The sequence below is a fragment of the Pyrgilauda ruficollis genome, unplaced genomic scaffold (genome assembly GCF_017590135.1).
Source record: "Pyrgilauda ruficollis isolate IOZ18807 unplaced genomic scaffold, ASM1759013v1 scaffold4, whole genome shotgun sequence".
Classification (NCBI taxonomy): Eukaryota; Metazoa; Chordata; class Aves; order Passeriformes; family Passeridae; genus Pyrgilauda; species Pyrgilauda ruficollis.
In genome coordinates, this window is record NW_024525489.1 from 1,466,473 (window position 1) to 1,483,940 (window position 17,468).

Genomic DNA, 17,468 nt, shown 5'->3' on the forward strand with positions numbered 1-17,468 from the left:
TCTGGCCAAGAAGCCTTTTTCTTTTTCCCTTGCTCTCCCCCCGACCCCCCCATATGGATATCCATATGTTTTTATCACAGATTCCATACTTTCAGTGCCAGGATCCATATGTTTAGCTTTTTCTCAAATAAAAGACTATGAAGTCATTCTTCATTATCTTTTTCTTCCTAGCTAGTGTTTTTGTAGACATAACCAAATGTGATGCTAGATGGTTCAGGCATACCCAGATAGGCTGCAAGTTGGACCTCATCAGAGTTATTTAGAACCAGTACCTAGGGAGTTCAAGGGCTGGATTATCTTCTGAGTATAATGCCCCTTGACAGTGCTTAAACAATGCAGGGGGTGCTATCATCTGATTGCAAAGTCTGGCAAGGCTCTTCCCCTATGAAAGAGAAGCTCCTTTGGGACCAGCAATGAGAATTTTCCTCCTTTTTGTTTTGTTTAATTCTCAATCTGCACCTCTGCCTCTGTGCTTCTGCTGAGGGGTATGTGGTACAGGGAGATGACATGACAGGGCTTTATTTCACTTCTGCCTTTTCTGCTTGCCCAAGGCCTGCAGTTGTAGAATAGCAGCAGAATTTAGAAGTGCTGATATAGGGAATTTGGGGTTGGCGTAAGGATGGTGTGTATCACCATCTCCTTGACACGACCCAGTCTGCTCTGTGCCAAGCAGATATCACTCACTGAGAATTGTGCCTAATAAGGTTTTATTTCTCCTTTTTTTTTCTCTTTTGATGGAAATGTTAATATAATGCTTTTTAAATATGTAAAACACAATTCAGTGTCCATGGTTAGACCTTGGAATAGGTACCGAGTAACCTTCAGGGGTAAAATATGCATGTTGGCTTTGCAGTCAGATTCCATCTTCACTTGGACTTTCAGTCCTTCTTTGCTGGGACAGCATGTAGTAGAAAAGCAGCTGTGGTGTGTGCATTTCCATCTCTTGGGAGTTTGATTGCCTGCCAGCAGGTTCTGACTGTCCTATGGCTGTGGTATTTAATATGCAGAAGGGGTAGGGAATACCCTGTAATTTTGAATAGAAGAAAATTATGGTAGTCATAATTGCAAGCTTTACAGTACAGTTTCAAAATAAAGCCATCAGTGTGAGTTCCTGCCTCTAGCCCCTGAAACATAACCCCGAGGTAGGCTAGGAGTTATGCTTTATCCTCTGTGTTCCTGACAATAATAGAAATTATTGTGAAAGGTTAATAACCATTGTGCATTGGAGCTGTAGAAGAAGGTGGTAGAAAGAAGAGGTGATTTCCTTCTCCGAATAAACCAAGCAGTAGCATCCTGGCTTTAGAGAGGAGACAATCAGTGCCCTGAGAGCCCTACTACAGCAGCTGCATTTTGGCTGGAGTCATTATATTAATTTTCAGGCTAACCTGACTCTCATCAGAGAAAAAACGAAACTTACTGCTGATATCATTCAAAGCAGGCATGACTCCTGATAGGACCTTTTAGAAACTATAGAAAAATTTAACGTTTCTTCTGAGATTTTCTTGTGACAATATGATCCATTTGAGGTTGGCTTGCATTTCTATAGAACTAACCCATCATTTTTCAATGCTGCCTTTCCTTTCCAGGATTGTGGTGGCTCTGGTGAGATTGGTGGCAGGGTTTGTAGGGAGTTGCCTGATGGGTCTTGATTGGCAGTGCAGAGAGCCACTGTTCTCCTTTCAGAAACGATTCTCCTGTAAAATTGCTGTGCTTTTTTTTTTTTTCTTTTCACTTCACCCAGCATTTGAATGCCAGATTGAGCTAATTTTAAGATTCCTCAGGGCAGTGGCACTGCATTCCTTCCACTCTGCTATTCCTTACCGCATTACCTCACTGCATCAGCACTCGTATCTCCTGCTGATGGCATCCAGTTTCCATTCCATTCACAGCAGCCAAGGATCATATCTCTGATCCACTTAGAAACACAATGATCTCTACCCCTGAGAATGCAAACGCTTTCTCAGTCAAATCTATTGATCTTCAGGACTCTATTTCTGGCTTTCCATTCACTCACTCCACGATTGGGATGCTGCATATTCATTCTGGGCAAAGAGTTAACTTGGCTACTAGGAACTCAGTGAAAAACACTTCTGCAGAATCCAAAGATAGACATGATCTCTTATATATTATTATGTCTGTACATATACTGCACTTCTTAACTGGGTAAAACAAAAAACCTCCCAGCTGGCACAGTGACAATGACAGACCTGCTCATGCCATCATATTCTTATCCCAAGCCAGCTTACTGAATGTGCTAATGTTGAGATGGGCAAGCACATGCTGAGTTCTGCAAGGGAGGAGGTAAACACAAAGGGTCTCCAGGCTAGAGAGGGATTTGCAGTCTAAAAAGAAAAGATGAGACCAACAGGCAAGGACATTGGGTACGAAGAAGGACCTAGTCTGACAAACAACCAAAATGATTAAAGAAAAACATTTTTCTGAAGAGCACTGCTGTCAGGGATCTTGGCCCTTTCAGGGCTTGACTCTGGGCTTGATTCTGGGCTCTCTCAGAAGTGTGGTTATGAAGAAAAGCACAGATATATGGGGTGAGTATTTCAGCATCTCCTTTCTGAGTATGTACTGAAACAGGCCTCTCCTGGAGGTGAGCCCAGTGTGTGCTTCAGGTGGTCCTCAGGAAGCCCACTTCTTCCATCACCAACAGCACAGGCTAAAGAACTCATATACCTGCAAATATACCTAATTTTGACTTTGTTGGTGTTCAGGTGTTCGCTATCACCCCTGGATAGGATTTTGCTTCTTAAAATATGGTATTTTTAAGGATTTTCAGGTATTGCTCACCATTGACCTTGAACCCATATTTGAAAGAAATCTAGGCACCATGATGTTGAGTGAGCTATGCCTGAGTTAATTTAATTATCTAGACCTTAGACAATTTTGAAACTATTACCTGTAATTCATATCTCCTGGGTTCCAGCTGAGTGCCCTGTTTTCTCTACTTGTACATGACAAATGAATCCACTTTTTCTATGTGGGTTTTTTTTTTTTTTTTTTTTTTGGGGGGGGTTTGGTTTTTTGGTTTGGGTTTTTTGGGGTTTTTTGTTGTTTTTGTTTTGAGGTGTTTTTGTTCGGTTGGTTGCTTTTTTTTTTTTAATACAGGTATTAGATTACTGCTTGGTCTAAGAGAAGGCTTTCATTATTCAACATTTACACTGCTATAGGCGCAGCAGCTAACCTGGTTTGGTCTTGATTGTGTCACTCTAGCTAAAGCTGTTTCCCACAACTCATGGTTCTCAGTTTAAAAACTGACACCATGTAGCTAAGTCAGGCAGGAATGGAAAGGGTCCCAGGTGAAATAATTATGGGGTTGATTATTGTGATTATGTATAATTATAACCTTTCTTAGTATATCACTAAGAGTACTGAGGTATGAGAGAATTTGACTTGTGAAGGAGTATTCAAATTTAATATGGAAACTTACTCTGAAGTTAGGTGTTGGTTCCTGATGTGCAGGATTAGTACACAGGTGGTAAACTTTCACTTTCTCCTTTACCCACAAAAGTTTTCTCCTCTTCTCTTGTGAGCTTTGCCTACAAAGTTGGGTAATAAGTAGTGCACTTCCTTGTAGCTTGCCCATGTAGCCATTTCCTCTCACTGTTCAGCATGTTTGTCAGTATATCTGAATTTCAGCTGAGGGAGGGACAGGACATTTTTGTTTTTCCTAATCAAAAAATGCAGGAATAATAGTATAAAAATATGAACACTTAAACTGATATGTAATGTGATATAATATCCTTGTCTGGACATTTCATTGCTTTTACAGGAAGATTTTTATTTAATATTCTAAAACTCCAGGGACATAACAGTACATGGATGATCTGTCCCTGCTTACCGACATGAAATAGGTCTGCATGCATACACACACACACAAAGGAAAGCTTCCTCTCTCTTCATCGTTCCAACAGGTACAAACCATTGATTGTCTTTGATTCTTCCAGAAACTGGGGAAGTGGGCAGGCATTTAGTAGGAAAACCCAAGAGCTGCTTGCCCAAGACTTTGATAGATCCAGTCCTCTTGACCCTAAATCCTGTACCTTAGCTGCCTTCTCCTAGAAAATGATACAGATTGTAATTCTCTGGCATGAAATAAGAAAGACCAATTGCTTTGAAGATTTTACTACTTTGTTTTTCAGTCCTTTCTCCTAGTACACTGTTTGCTAAATACTTTTCCCTCTGGAAGAAAAGAATGTTGAACTCATTTCCATCTCCATCCCTTATCTCCACCTACACATCTGTGCACGAGGCATCTGTAGGTTTTGCTAGAAAAGAGTGTCTTCACTAGAAGGTTATCATGAAGTGCTCACCAACAAAAACACTTCTGTACCAGTTTGGGCAGTAGATTTAGAAGATTTCAGGTCTCCCGCTTCTTGCCCTTTCCCAGTTCCAAATAAGGAACTTCAGAGGGCAAACTTTCTGCTGCTGGTAGACATGAAGCTTGTGGGGTTTTGGGTTGTTTTTTTGCCAGCTACTTGACATTGTTTTACAGCTGGACTATGCAGCTTTTTCCAAAAGGCTCAGCTAATTCTGTTGTCTTTTTTTATCAAGGAAATTCTTGAGAAACCACAATAAAGCAGCTGTAACCCTGGCGATGCTTACAGTTGTGGCCAAAAATAGAAATCAGTGCTTCATGCGTTTTCTTAATTGAGGGTATAGGGGATTTTTTCAGTGTGGTCCTTGACACCTTGCCAAGTTATGGCTTGGCTCTAAATGTTTAGTGTAAGCTTTATAAATAGCCCTGGATAGAGGGGGCATTTCTTTCTCCAGTGTCTTGCTCCTGCTCAGGGCTGCTGGGGGCAGCTGTGCTCTTGGGGCATGGCTGAGTGTCTGCAATGAGCCCTTTAGGCCACAGTTGCCAAATACTTTGCAGGAGGTGCCGATCACCTTGGGTTCCTCTTTGCTCGGAGGGGGAAGCTCAGCATCTTGCAGAATTAGGTCTGTAAGCTGTTGTTATTACTAACTGCCTTCATGGTCATTTTGCTTACAGACAGGATTTATTTGGCTTTCGACTATCAGTGAAAGTGTCCCTATAACTGGATTTTTATGCTTTCTCTGTGCAAATAGAAAACCATGGTTTGTTTGCCAACCCAAATAAGAATTTACAAATGTGGGGTTTTTTTTCTTCCTGTGGTGCATATCATGGCTAGTAAATGGGTACGAAATGGCTGGATGGAGGTATTTTGCAATGTTCTCACAGGCAGAAGAGAGACAGATGAGAAAAGATGAATTAAAACCTGGAGAAAGTTCAGTCAACAAACTAAGAAGTGCAGATGTACTGATTTATAAAGAGACTATAACTTTTAAACATGTACTTTCAATCTGAAGAACCGCAGTAGGGATTTAAATTATGACTATTTAATTTTTAAAAATTACATAAATTAAGTGAACAGCCCATTAAAGGGATGCCATCAGGATCACATGGCCAATTCAGTTCAAGTTATATTATCCTGCTGGCCAGATTTGAATAAGAATTAAGAAATTACTATTCAAAGTAGTATGGGACATTGATCCTCATTCACAATGAAATTCGTCACCATAACTACCTGGAATTCCACTGCTTTCACAGAGGTATTCCACTGAATCTTCTTTATGGAGCAGCTAGAAGGGAATTGTATTAGTCGGTGGAAAAAAGCTGCTAATTAGTTGTTCGGCCTTCACGTTAAATAAGTCCTGTCTTGCAGAGGGTTTGGGGATAAGCAGCAGGATGTGTCTAATGAACGGGAACCTGGATTCAACAGACACCAAGTATTGTATTTGCAGGGTTCCCAGACGAAGGAAGGAATGATGAATCTGACTCCATGTTCTTAGAAGGCTAATTGATTATTTTATGATCTATATTATATTAAGGAATACTAAACTAAAATATACTAAAGAACACAGAAAGGATACTTACAGAAGCCTAAAAAGATACTAATGAATCTTGTGACTCTCTCTCCAGAAGTCTGACACAGCTTGGCCCCAGTTGGCCAATGAGTCAAAACAATTCACATGAAACCAATGAAACAATCTCCAACCACATTGCAAAGCAGCAAAGCACAGGAGATGTGAATGAGGTAATATTGTTTTCCTTTTTCTCTGAGGCTTTTCAGCTTCCCAGGAGAGAAATCCTGGGCAAAGGGAGTTTTCCAGAAAATATGACTGCCACAACCAAGCTCCTCCAGCTGGTCCATCCCTCGGCTAAAGGCCCTCCTCGGGACAATTTACCTGCCCCAGCGAGAGCACCTTGCCTCTTATTCGCAACTGGTGCTTCATATTTGAACTTGGCAAATTGAAGCGTGTGGTTGAGTTAATTGAGCTGAGGGATGTCCCCTGTGGATGAATTCTCAGTGCAGTATCTTCCAGAGTCTCTGTTAAACTGAATAACCGAAATTCACCATTACATGCAACTGTCTAGTTCCTTTTCACAGTTTTGGAACCCCATTTGAAAACACCTAAAATACTAACTTAGTTCAGTGCTACATTGTGTTAAGAACAAGTAAAGGGTAAAACAAAAAGCTGCTACAAATGGTCAAGCAACTTGTGCTACGCTTTAAACAAACAAAGTCAGCGTTATTAATCTTAACTGCATTGTTTAGTTTATAAATATTAATTTTGCCTTTTTCTTGACTTCACTGCAGTGCATTTCAGGTCTAATTTCTGTGATAATTAATATGGGAATATGAGAATCTTTGCACCACTTTTTTTCTTGCTCCAGTGTAATTTCATTGACTTGTTGCTAATTTACACTGGCATAAATGTGAGACTACTGGGCTCAGCAGTTCAGCACATTGAGATCAAAACCTTTTAAAACCTTTCACTGACAGAGAACACTTGAAATAGTGGATGCTGAGTATTTGCATTGTTATTGGCTTTAAAAATGTGAAATTGTGTATAAATACTAAAATATAAGTTATACATCCACACATCAACTGAAATTAGCATTGTGAAATTTGCAGTCCACCAAAAGAATGGCAGTAGATGGTCATGAATATTTGTGTTGCTCACTGTTATCCGAGGATTCATAGTCTGGAACCTGCATCTAATGCAACACAGATGTGTTTTCCTTGCAAATATTTCAAGTCTTTTCTGCACCTGGGCTCTCCTAATGTCACAAATTACAATCATAGGTGCTTTTTCCCCATTTTGCTTATAATGAGTTACTACCAACAGTCCATTTTAAATAATCACAAACAAAACATGAAGAATATCTGTGTAATGAAGTTAAGCAATCTACCACTCACTGATGGTTACCTACATTTGTAGGTAAGAAATAAAACCACACTTTTTTTTGTTTTGTTTTTTTACCATTCCGTAGCATTCTTGCATATCTCTTCAGTGCCAGCATCTTACTGGAAACATAATGGGAAAGGGACTTCTCATAAGTTTTACAGCTGTGGCTAAAAGCAGAAGAGCCTAAGAGGAGAGACTAGGCTAGTAAGATTTGAAGTCACATTTGTAGTCCCAGTTGAATCAGAGACACTTGTGGAGAAGCAGCTGGTGATGATCTGAATTTGACCAAAATTCTAAACATTTGATTTAGCTCATGTACTGATCAGTATCAGTCTTGAGTACCCTTTTTTTCAAAACACAATATTAAACTTAATTTTAGAATATTACTTGGTTTCAGTTTTTTAATTTTGACATTAAATTCTAAGTCAGCATCAGATAGTAGATGAGGATGTCAGTGGGACTGTGCTCTGCTTTCTTCAGATGACAGGGAGAGGGGAAGTTTGTACACACACATTGAAAAATGTGAAAATTCAACTTCCTGGTATAGCATAAACTACAACTGAAGACTTAAGAAACAAACTTATATTACTCATCTCTTCTGAAATCACTTGAGCTGTAAACATGAGCTTGAGTGTTACTTGAGCAGTACAGTGAATTTCCAAATCTCATGCTTGCCATACACTGGTGTTGTTATGTGACTTCTGTGATGGGATGCTGATTTGGACAACCAGGTGAAAATTCTCAGGAAAGAAGCAAATCAAGGACAATCATATGGGATTTCACTATGACCACAAGATACAAATATTTTTTTGTATGACTGTAAACGTTAACTGAAAAAACTTCAATGCCCCATGAGCTGGTCATCTGAAAGAAGCCTGAGTTGTTTGGGGTTTTTATTTTTTAAGGTTTTACTTAAGGATTTTTGAGTATTATTGTGTGCAGCGCGGTAATAACTAGAGACTTCTGTCCCTTTGTTCTAAGCAAAAAAGCTGATATGTATCAAAATGACTTTCTACCAAATACCAAAGGAGTTTCTGCCAAATAGTGACTTAGCTGACACTGATTTTTCAAAGGAGATTTTTTTTAAATCCCTATAGTTTGCTGCTCTGTTATTTCTTTAAAGATTTCAGTTTTCCCTGGAATTTGAATGGTCTCGACCTGTCTGTGGAGTTTTGCTCATCTGGCCAAAGAAAAGAAATTCTGGGTTTTGTGTGGCTAATGGCAATTAACCAGCAAAATTTGGAACTGATTTGTTGCAGGGTCAACAAAATCCATTTTACTTTAAAAATAAAAACACCTAAAACTAAAATAGTAAAAAAAAAAAAAAAAACACCCAAAAAGGGGACCAATTATTTCAGGCAGGTGTGTGTTGAGAGATTATACAAACAAGTTGTTTAAAAGCTGGCTGGCAAGCCATCTACCTAGGTGTCAGACCATTTTTTAATGGTGTTCTTCTTACCAGCCTCTCATTTTAGCTTTGCCTGTCTAAGGGAAATGAGCCTATATGACACCAAGATGGAAAACTTGCATAGTCCCGCAGTTTACAAGTTTTCTGTTGCTTATGGATCAAGGGAATATTTGCCCTCAAAATGAGTATTTAAGCAAGTTGTGTGGTTTGGGTAATTTTGTTTTGTTTTTATGGTTTGTGAGGGTTTTAAAAATTCCTTTGAAAACACAGAAGCACAATTTGTGTGTAAGACTCATGTTCATACAATGGCCATTTGATAAGCGACTGTGTTGCAGTGCTGTTCTTTGAAAAATGTATTGTAAGTGGCTCTGGTTTTTTGCTTTTCATTTACTACCAACCTGTGTTGGATCACATATCTCTGGAGAAAAAAAAAAAGTATATTTTAATTCAGACTTTGCTTGGAATTTAAACCTCTTGTGTTTTGACTTTCAGTTTGAGGCAGTCCTCAGACATGTGCTTAGGCTGAGCTTGGTCAGGCGTATGCACAAGGCTGTGCTCATCTTTAAACTTCTCAGCACAAGCTGAAGCAAGTGTTTCCTAAACTCATAGCACTCTCTTGCAGTGGTTTTGGCTGGTAGGGAATCTGTGCCACAGAGGTACTTGACCCTTCTTCCCAACCTACATCTCATTTGCCGTGGGAGCTATAGGAGATTTGCTGCTGGGCCCCACTTTGCTGCCCAGTGAAGCCTGTGGCAGGGCTCACTGGTGGTGGGCATCAGTGCAGGGGAAAGGAAGGACCTGTAGTGAAAGAGAGATGGTGCCTTTCCTCTAGTGGGGCCGCATTAATGCGGCAGTGTGGCCCCAGCTGTTTTTGAACAGCTTTATTTGTATTTTTTTTCCTCCCATAGAGTAAGCTGACCACTTACAGTTCATAAAACTGGGACAGCCTAGCAGGGGATAAAGTTGTCCATGCACCATCTTCAGGGGATAATAATATCTGTCAGGGAATGGCTGTGATGGCAATTGCAGGGAAAGGTGAATTGCTGTGTGCATGTGCCCATGCAGTAAAGTTCCCTTAAAGAGAGAAGGAAGGGAAGGTCTCCCAAACTGGGTGATGCCTTGTGCTGAACTCTGGACAATGCGCTCCTGTAAACTCTTCACCTCAGTATTGTTTACAGAGAAGGAGAGCTGCAAGAATTGGTTTAAATAAATAAACAGCACTCACAAGGATCCTTTCAAGCTCCAGGTTTGCAGCTAGAAACAAAATATTGTGGATAACAAAAAGAAATTGCTCTCCTGCGAGCAGTGTTTTTCTTCTTGCACTGTGGATCTCTCTTTGTACCAGGCACCCAAGCGCGACTCCTCCTATTTCTTAATTTCTTCTGTCTCTGCTGGTCCCACAGAGCTGGGGTTAGTTGATGCTGGGGAAACGCTTCAGGGGCTGCCTGTTTGGATGTGGCTCTTCCCAAGGGAGTGGATTAGTGGGGTGAAGTGAGGGAGGGCAGAGCTGTGGTACTGTGGGTGTTCGAGGGTTTGTTAATGTAGCTGTTGGATGAGCAGTGACTGCTGTACAAAACCTTCTGCTGGTTTGTACCCTCACTGGGGGCTTTCAGAGGGAAAGATTTTTTTTCCCCTCTATATTTTTAAGTGATGTATAGCAAAATCTGAAAAAAAACCCCAACCATAATTTGAAACAATCTTTGTTCCTTGTGTACTGTTGAGGCCTTGGGGGCAAAGAAGAGCAAATAGCCCCGAGCCTGCTCAGCTCGGGTGTGAATACAAGTGTGTTTAGAAACCCACAGGTTCAACATAACCCTATTTACTTGTTGCTCATGGGATGGCTGATGCTGTGTTCCCCAACCTGTTTTGCAGTGTTCCCACGGGCATTCAAAGTAAGAATTGCAAACTTGTGCAGATAGAAAGGAAGAACTGGATTGCCTGGGGAAAGCTATAACGACATGGCTGTCAGTTTTTCACATTTCCTCAGTCTTTAAAATTGTAAGTTTGGTCCTTCTTTCTTCTGCAGAAGTGGTGTATGCAAATGTGCATCAAACATATGTGTGTGTACGTATATACTTCTCTGGCAGCCACCCAGACCTGAATACTTGGCTTTCAAAGTGCTTTCCAGTCTCTGAACTGAAGCAGAGATACCCTATAGTATTCTTCTATTTGGTCTCTATTACTGGGTACTACTATATGTCCCTGGTGCTCTTACAAACCAAGCCATTTGGATTTTTCCATCACAATTGATGTTTTAAATAGTCAATACAGAAAAATCTCAGCTGTGGTATAGCTTGGAGAGTGTCACTAGGAGTTAGATGACTTAATCAGTATGTTTTAAGCAAATCTTTGAAAGAAAATGAAAGGGACAAAAAATTAGAGTCAGGAATATATTTTTCATTTAATATGGTGATAGGACCAAATTTAAGTGATGAAAAACTGGAGCTGTAAGTCATGTTTTACAGAAGACACTGAACTGATAAAAGCAGGAGGAAGATTGTATTTGTCAAAAGCCTTTGGTATCTTGAAAGTGATATACATAATTCCATTTCTCAGCTTTCACTCTTGTCTAAACAATTTAAAGACAAAAACTGGACCATCTATTTTATGTATACATGTGGTTATCTATTTAGCCATACACATCAGTGTGCACATCTATATATACACCCCATATGGTTGCTTTTAGAATGCTTCTCAGTGATTTTTTTTTCCCCCCCGCTCAACTCCTGGATTTCAGTGTTTTACCCCCTACTTAAAAAAACCCAAGAGATTAAGCAGGACCCATTATTTTGACATCAAATGCAAGCCCTAAACCGTTGCTAAGATACAGGATGTGGCACTACAATATTGCTGTGGTGTAGGGTTATATTGTCTTAAGTGTGGGGAGCAGGCCATATTATAAATCTAAGTGAGTTGATAGAAGAGATAATGATTGCTGCTCTTAGTCTGTAATTAAAAGGAAGGGAATGTGTACAGAACAATTTGGTCATATACTCCTTTTTTATTTGGACAGTAAGTGAAGCACTATCAATAAGCAATTTCATTACAGTCTGTATGGGTTTTGTCTACTTTCATTTTCTATCTGCATTAATTTAGAGTAACTCTTTGGGTTTGTTATTGATTGACACCAGTGTAGGCAATGCTAAAATTCAGCTTTGATGTCAGACCTGTTAATTTTCTCGCTTTATTTTTCTTTTGTGAACAAATTAATAGAAACTTAGCTTCTGATTTCAGCAGTATTAATTCAGGTCTGCTTTTTTACACTTTCTGTGGGGCTCAAATAAGCTGCAAAGTTGGTATGTTGTGGGGTGAAGTAAAGTGTTTTTGTTATAGACTTGAGGGGGTTGTATAATTGTTTGGGATGTCAATCTAAATTGGCTCAGATGTATTGTCTAAGTGAGCCAAATCTAGTGTCTGTGTGACCATGCAAAAGAGAAGCGGATGTTTTTTGTTACTTGTAATTTGTTTTGTCTTTTTAGGATGGGGAAAAAAAAGCCAACCAAACCACAAACATACAAAACGCCCCTCCCCCCCCCCCATGCCTCTCCAAACAGCAAAACAGAGATTCCTTTCTTTTTTTGTTCCTTTAAGTGCAAGTGAGTTGTGTTGAGGAATGGCAGTGGTTGATATGCAGCCCCTGCATGCAGTTGGCACTTGCAGAGCAGCTGGCTCATGCAGAGTGAAAGCCTGCACTCTGCTGTAGAGCTGGAGTCTCTATCACTGAGGAGAAATAAAGACCTCTGCCTACACGGGTGGCACTCAGGGGCAGGTGGAACGTGAACACAGCCACCTCCTGGACAGGTGGTCCACTAAGTGCGCAGATAAGCACAGCAGCCTCCTCACCCATGAAAATTAGGGATTTTCGTAGGTGAGGATGCTGCCAGTGACTCTTGGCTTCCTCACTACTGGAGCCAGATCATAGGCTGTGCTCCAGGGGTCTCAACCCAGATACAAAAAGACCTTTCAGTGCACTTAATGCAAGTGTGTTTGTCCTTATCACAAATGCCAATCTAAGGGATGTGACAGCTGACACCTCAGAAAAGCAACCTTAAGTTGGAGATGGATGAATTATAAATCTGTTTAGTGGGGCCAAAATGACACATGTTTGGATGGAGCACAACTGTGGGCCAAACTGGTGCTAGGAAAGAGGTTACTGCTTTCTCAGAGAGGTAATGTGAGCTTTCCCACTCTTGAAATGGGTGCAGTGAGGTGGTGAGGCTGTGCTGAGCTCAAAACAGGGGGCAGCACTACCTTAGAGCAGCAGAGTAGCTTCCAGCAGGTTTCTCTGTCCTTGCTCCTGCAGCCATTGAGTTGCATCCTCTTTGGGAAGCACAACAGGTGTAAGAGGCAAGGACCATGTGCTCCGTGCTTCTGTAGCCCAACCTGCCTGTTAATGGCTAAGATGCTATTCCATAGCCAGCAAATATCCAGCCCCCTGACTGATAGAGAGCAGATTAGCAATTACTTTAGGGTCATTTTAGTTGAACAACTAAATACCTCCATACCTATTTAATCACACCTGTGTAAATATAAAATTAATTCTTGTGAAATCTCTTAAGATGTTAGCATTGTCTTCCCAGTTTTATGCGTAAAGACACGTAGGTTTACACCTTGGCTAACAGACTTCTGAAAAATCAGATTTTGGTGTCAGGGGCTTACTAATTTTCTGTTTTCAGGACACTGATTTTGAAGTCCAGCTATGAACTTAACCAAAATTAAGTTAGAGGTGCAATAACAGAAGTGGAAAACAGTCCACATATTTTGGCTAAAAAGCCTTCTCCAAGGTCAAAAAGAGAACCAGTAGCAGAGCCAGGAATAGAACTGTTATCTCCCAGGCCTTTTTCTTTTGCTTCTGTCCCAAAAGACACTGTGAAAGGTACAATATCCATCTGACAAACTGCACAGTTATGTGATGAATTGCATTTTTAATGCACATTTTATGGCCTCTTTCGGCCACTTCCTACTAATCTATCTTTCCTGGGGTATGTTCTTAACACTCCACAGCTCTCAGTGGCTATTAGACAACAAGACAAAATTGTTCTTCTCTCCCAAATGTAGAATTTACCACAACTTCTCTGGTCTGAAGCAGAGGCCTTGAAAGATCCCAGCCTGCTCAGGTGACACGTTTAAAGCCTGATTGCCTTCAACCTCAGGGGTTAGGAAGTAAGATGTGTGTGGCAAAAGGGAGATGGGAATTCCTAGTTTCTCCTTAAAAATATAAATTCCTTCTCCTCCTGCATGTTTTTGAGGTCTGGTATTTATCCACAGTTTTGTGATTCAGTACTAAATACAATCTGGACTTTTTTCATAAGATTTGTATCCTTCAGCCAAAGTGTTGCCTCTCATTACTCCTGTCAAATCTGTAGCAATCAGCAAGCTACCAATTGCTTCTTAACTTTATGTATATAACGTTCCACATATATACATGCACACACTGACCTACCAGGAACATGAATATTCAGAATATAAAATGGCTATTTACTGTGATTCTAGCTTCTTGGATTTCTTGAGGTAAATATGAATGTACTGTGTCGCAGAGTAAAGTGACTGGACTGGGGCCCAAATTGCTGGGACATGTATGGGCTGATGCAAAGGAAGAACCTCCAATCAGGACAGCTGAGTGAACAAAAACCAAGTGTTTACATTTATTCTAAATTAACACTGTGAATGTACCTAATTTCCAGCAGACCTGATGGCCCTTTTTGCTCTCCATCTTTCTCCCTAGAAGACTGGGAGAAATAAACTTGTTACCACATCAGCTTTATCTTCCTGCCTTTGGCATTTTATACTGTGCTGCAGAAAACATGAACCATGAAAAAAAAAAAAAATCATGTTGATTTTTAAATATGAAACTATGTGGACAATATTATTGCATTTCTTGAAATGTGTCCAGAATTCAAACCTGGAGGCAATAGACATTTGAGAGGGAAATTGGCCCCAGCCAGTTAATAAATTCTGAGCAGAGATGCATAAATCAGCAAGAGTATTTCAAACTTTTTTTTTTTCCAAAGGGTGGGCATGGGAGAGGGAAACGTCTTTGGAGAATTGTTTTCTATCAGTTCAGAAAATAGAGAAAAGAATTCAGCAATACCCAGTGCTGGTTAGCAGATTGTCATTTTTGGGTTTGATGTTCCTGGGTTTAATTGTCTTTCATGTGAACAATGGCAGGAGCTCTCTAGTGTGCCATGCGAGCATGATAAAAGGCGGCCATTCTTGCATAGCAATGCCTTTTTTTTATTATTAGCGTAAAAAATTAGCAAGCTGGAAGTCGTTAGAAGGAGTTCCATTGGCATTAATTGTAATGCAGTCTGAATTTGTTTGCAGACCAGTGCGGCAAGACAATAGCAGCGGGGGAAAAAAGCAGTATTAATAGCCTTTTACTTATTGTATCATTTTAGTGAGCCTTAATAAGGTGTCTGCTGTCAACTGGAATTTATTAAAATAAAAAAAAGACATGGTAAGACATGGTAGTTGATGTATTGCAGTAAGTATGGATGAGAGCTCAACTTGATTAATGTATGAGTTGGCTTTTTAAGGCATTTTAAAAAGGCTTCTTAACTGGGTCTTAAGAGACTGGCACAAACCCACTGTAAACTACCTCACTGCAGTTGGAAAACAGCCTGACAGCTGCTGATGTCTCCTGTGGCTTTGCTTTTTTTTCTGATCAGAGAAAACTGAAGTAATATAGTCCTCGTCAATAATTGCAGTGCTTAAAAATCTTATAAAGGGATTTCTATTCTTCCCTCCGGAGATAACTTTTCAAAGGTTAAATTAGTTTTACTTGTGTGTACTTCAAATATCTCAGCTCCCAATAAGGATCAAGTTTTGTTTTAAATAAACTGCTCGTTTGTGTGCTGCATTGGATTAGCACCTTGCTGAATACCCTCTCTTTCAGCATAAGATGGACACTACAAAGCACTCATTTTAAGTCTAGTTGGAGTCTCCCAAAAACCCTCAAAATATCGACTCACTTGAGCTAGTTCAGTTCAGAGAGGGGCCCTGTCTTTTGTTATTCTTTGTGGTGAACACCTGATTTTATCAGCTTTGGTGTACCATCTTACTACTCAACTTTAAGTGGAGGGAAATGGGAATTAGAGACCCAGCTATCTTTTTTACTTCAGTGTGATTTCAAGAAGGTGTCAGCCTAAAATATTCTGTGTAGGTGGTTCTCACCCTGCCAAAATGCCACAGCATATGTGATAACAGGAAGACCCTAACATATGAGGAGGCTGGTTTATGTGGATTATGAGGAAGCAGTTTTGTGGAAGTATGGTTTGTGAAACAATAGTATTTCTGTAACTACACGTTGTGTTTTTCCTTTACCTACCTGTCTTGTCCTGGATCAAAACCCCAAGTGTTTGACACACTGCATGGAGTGGTCACTTGTGCTTGCTTTGTGTTGCATTTGTATTTGCCAGGTAGTCTGTGGACACGCAGACAAATGCCTTATGAAGAACAGATGGAGGTGTCCCCTACAGAAATTGTTCAGTCAGTGTGAATTAATATGTTCCATACTTTCAGCTGGGGTCACCATAAGCATAAGGTATAAGGTGAAATGACAGTGTCTAGTTCTGTTAAACATTTCCAAATTTGTGTCCTAAGATAAACTGGCCAGACTAATCAATGTTCTTCTTTCCATACTGTTGTCTCCATAAGTGCTGCAAATGTCATCCAAGTAGATATCAAAGTCAAAGGGAGGGAAACAGACTCTTTAATTTGTTACAGTGCCATGTTGTCCTTCCTGATGGTTCTGGGCCTTTCCCAGAGGAAGTGCTCATGCTTCATTAAGGATGTGAGCTTTATTAGGATAGACGTCATCAGGTTCAAGTGTTAGGAAAAGTCACTGCTTGTTAACAAAGGCCATGGCCTTGTATAATGCAACTGTTCTCCTTACTGAAGGCTGTAAGCCAGTGTGGGTGCTACTGTTCTCCTTGTATTTTTTTTTCTTTTTAAAAACATCCTGATCCTGCTTGGAGATCTTGTGTGATACAATTCTCCTTTTCCAAAGACTGAAAAGGAGAGCTTGCGTCCTCTGTTTTCAGCAAATTCGATCACTCACCAGAGAAAAAGCCTATCTGAAATTATTTCAGAAATCGATGTGTAACTTACAGTCAATTAATCCACAGCCTGCCATATTATAACAGTTATTTCCTTTAATATTTTCTTCTTTGGGTTTCAAATAGAAGAAGTGCAGCAGCACAGCATATGCACTGGCAAGATATTTTGCCTTTTCCTTTCTGTCAGGATTGTTATTAAATGAAATTATTATATGGCTCATATAAATATGAGTTTCAGTTTCTTTTACATTAGAAGTGTGAACTTCTACTTCTTTCTTTGCAGGCTCTCTTTTGCATAGGAGATGGAACTGTGGTGTGATATTTCCAGTGATGTTTTTTCCTGTCAACTTTATTTTATCCAACAACACTTCCTTCTCCAGTAGTTGTTAGGTAAAACCTTTCTTTTGTCTGTTCTCTGTCAGCAGCTGAGAAGAAACTTGAATTAATTGATAATGATACAGCATTGCATTAATTACAGTTCCTGCTCCTTCTTTAGTCCATTGGCCTCTCATGCTTTCCTGTTCAGAGCAACACTCCAGTAGCTCTAGTATGCCATTGAGGATAATATTTAAATATAGGCATCTTAGATATTTACTCTTCTGGTTACACCACTGTGGCAGATACTGCAGTGATCCAACATATCTCTGTGATTTGTGGAAAAAAACCCTGCTGTCCCAATGATTTCTTTATTTAGCCTAACTCACAGTTTACATAATAATTCACTCCAAGGTATGATTCACCTCGAGTAATTTTCTCCTCATCTCCTCCTCACCTTCATT

At 40.0% G+C, this 17,468-nt stretch overlaps 1 protein-coding gene across 10 annotated transcripts in view; it reads left to right on the top strand.

The window, feature by feature from the left end:
• ESRRG (estrogen related receptor gamma) overlaps positions 1–17,468 on the top strand; it is a 371,095-nt gene that overhangs the window by 113,330 nt on the left and 240,297 nt on the right. The window contains exon 5 of one of the 10 annotated variants that reach the window (XM_041476970.1): positions 16,973–17,079. The exons of the other annotated variants lie outside the window; for them this stretch is intronic. The gene's annotated coding sequence lies outside the window, so the exon portion shown is untranslated. The remainder of the gene's footprint in view (positions 1–16,972; positions 17,080–17,468) is intronic. 10 annotated transcript variants of the gene reach the window in all.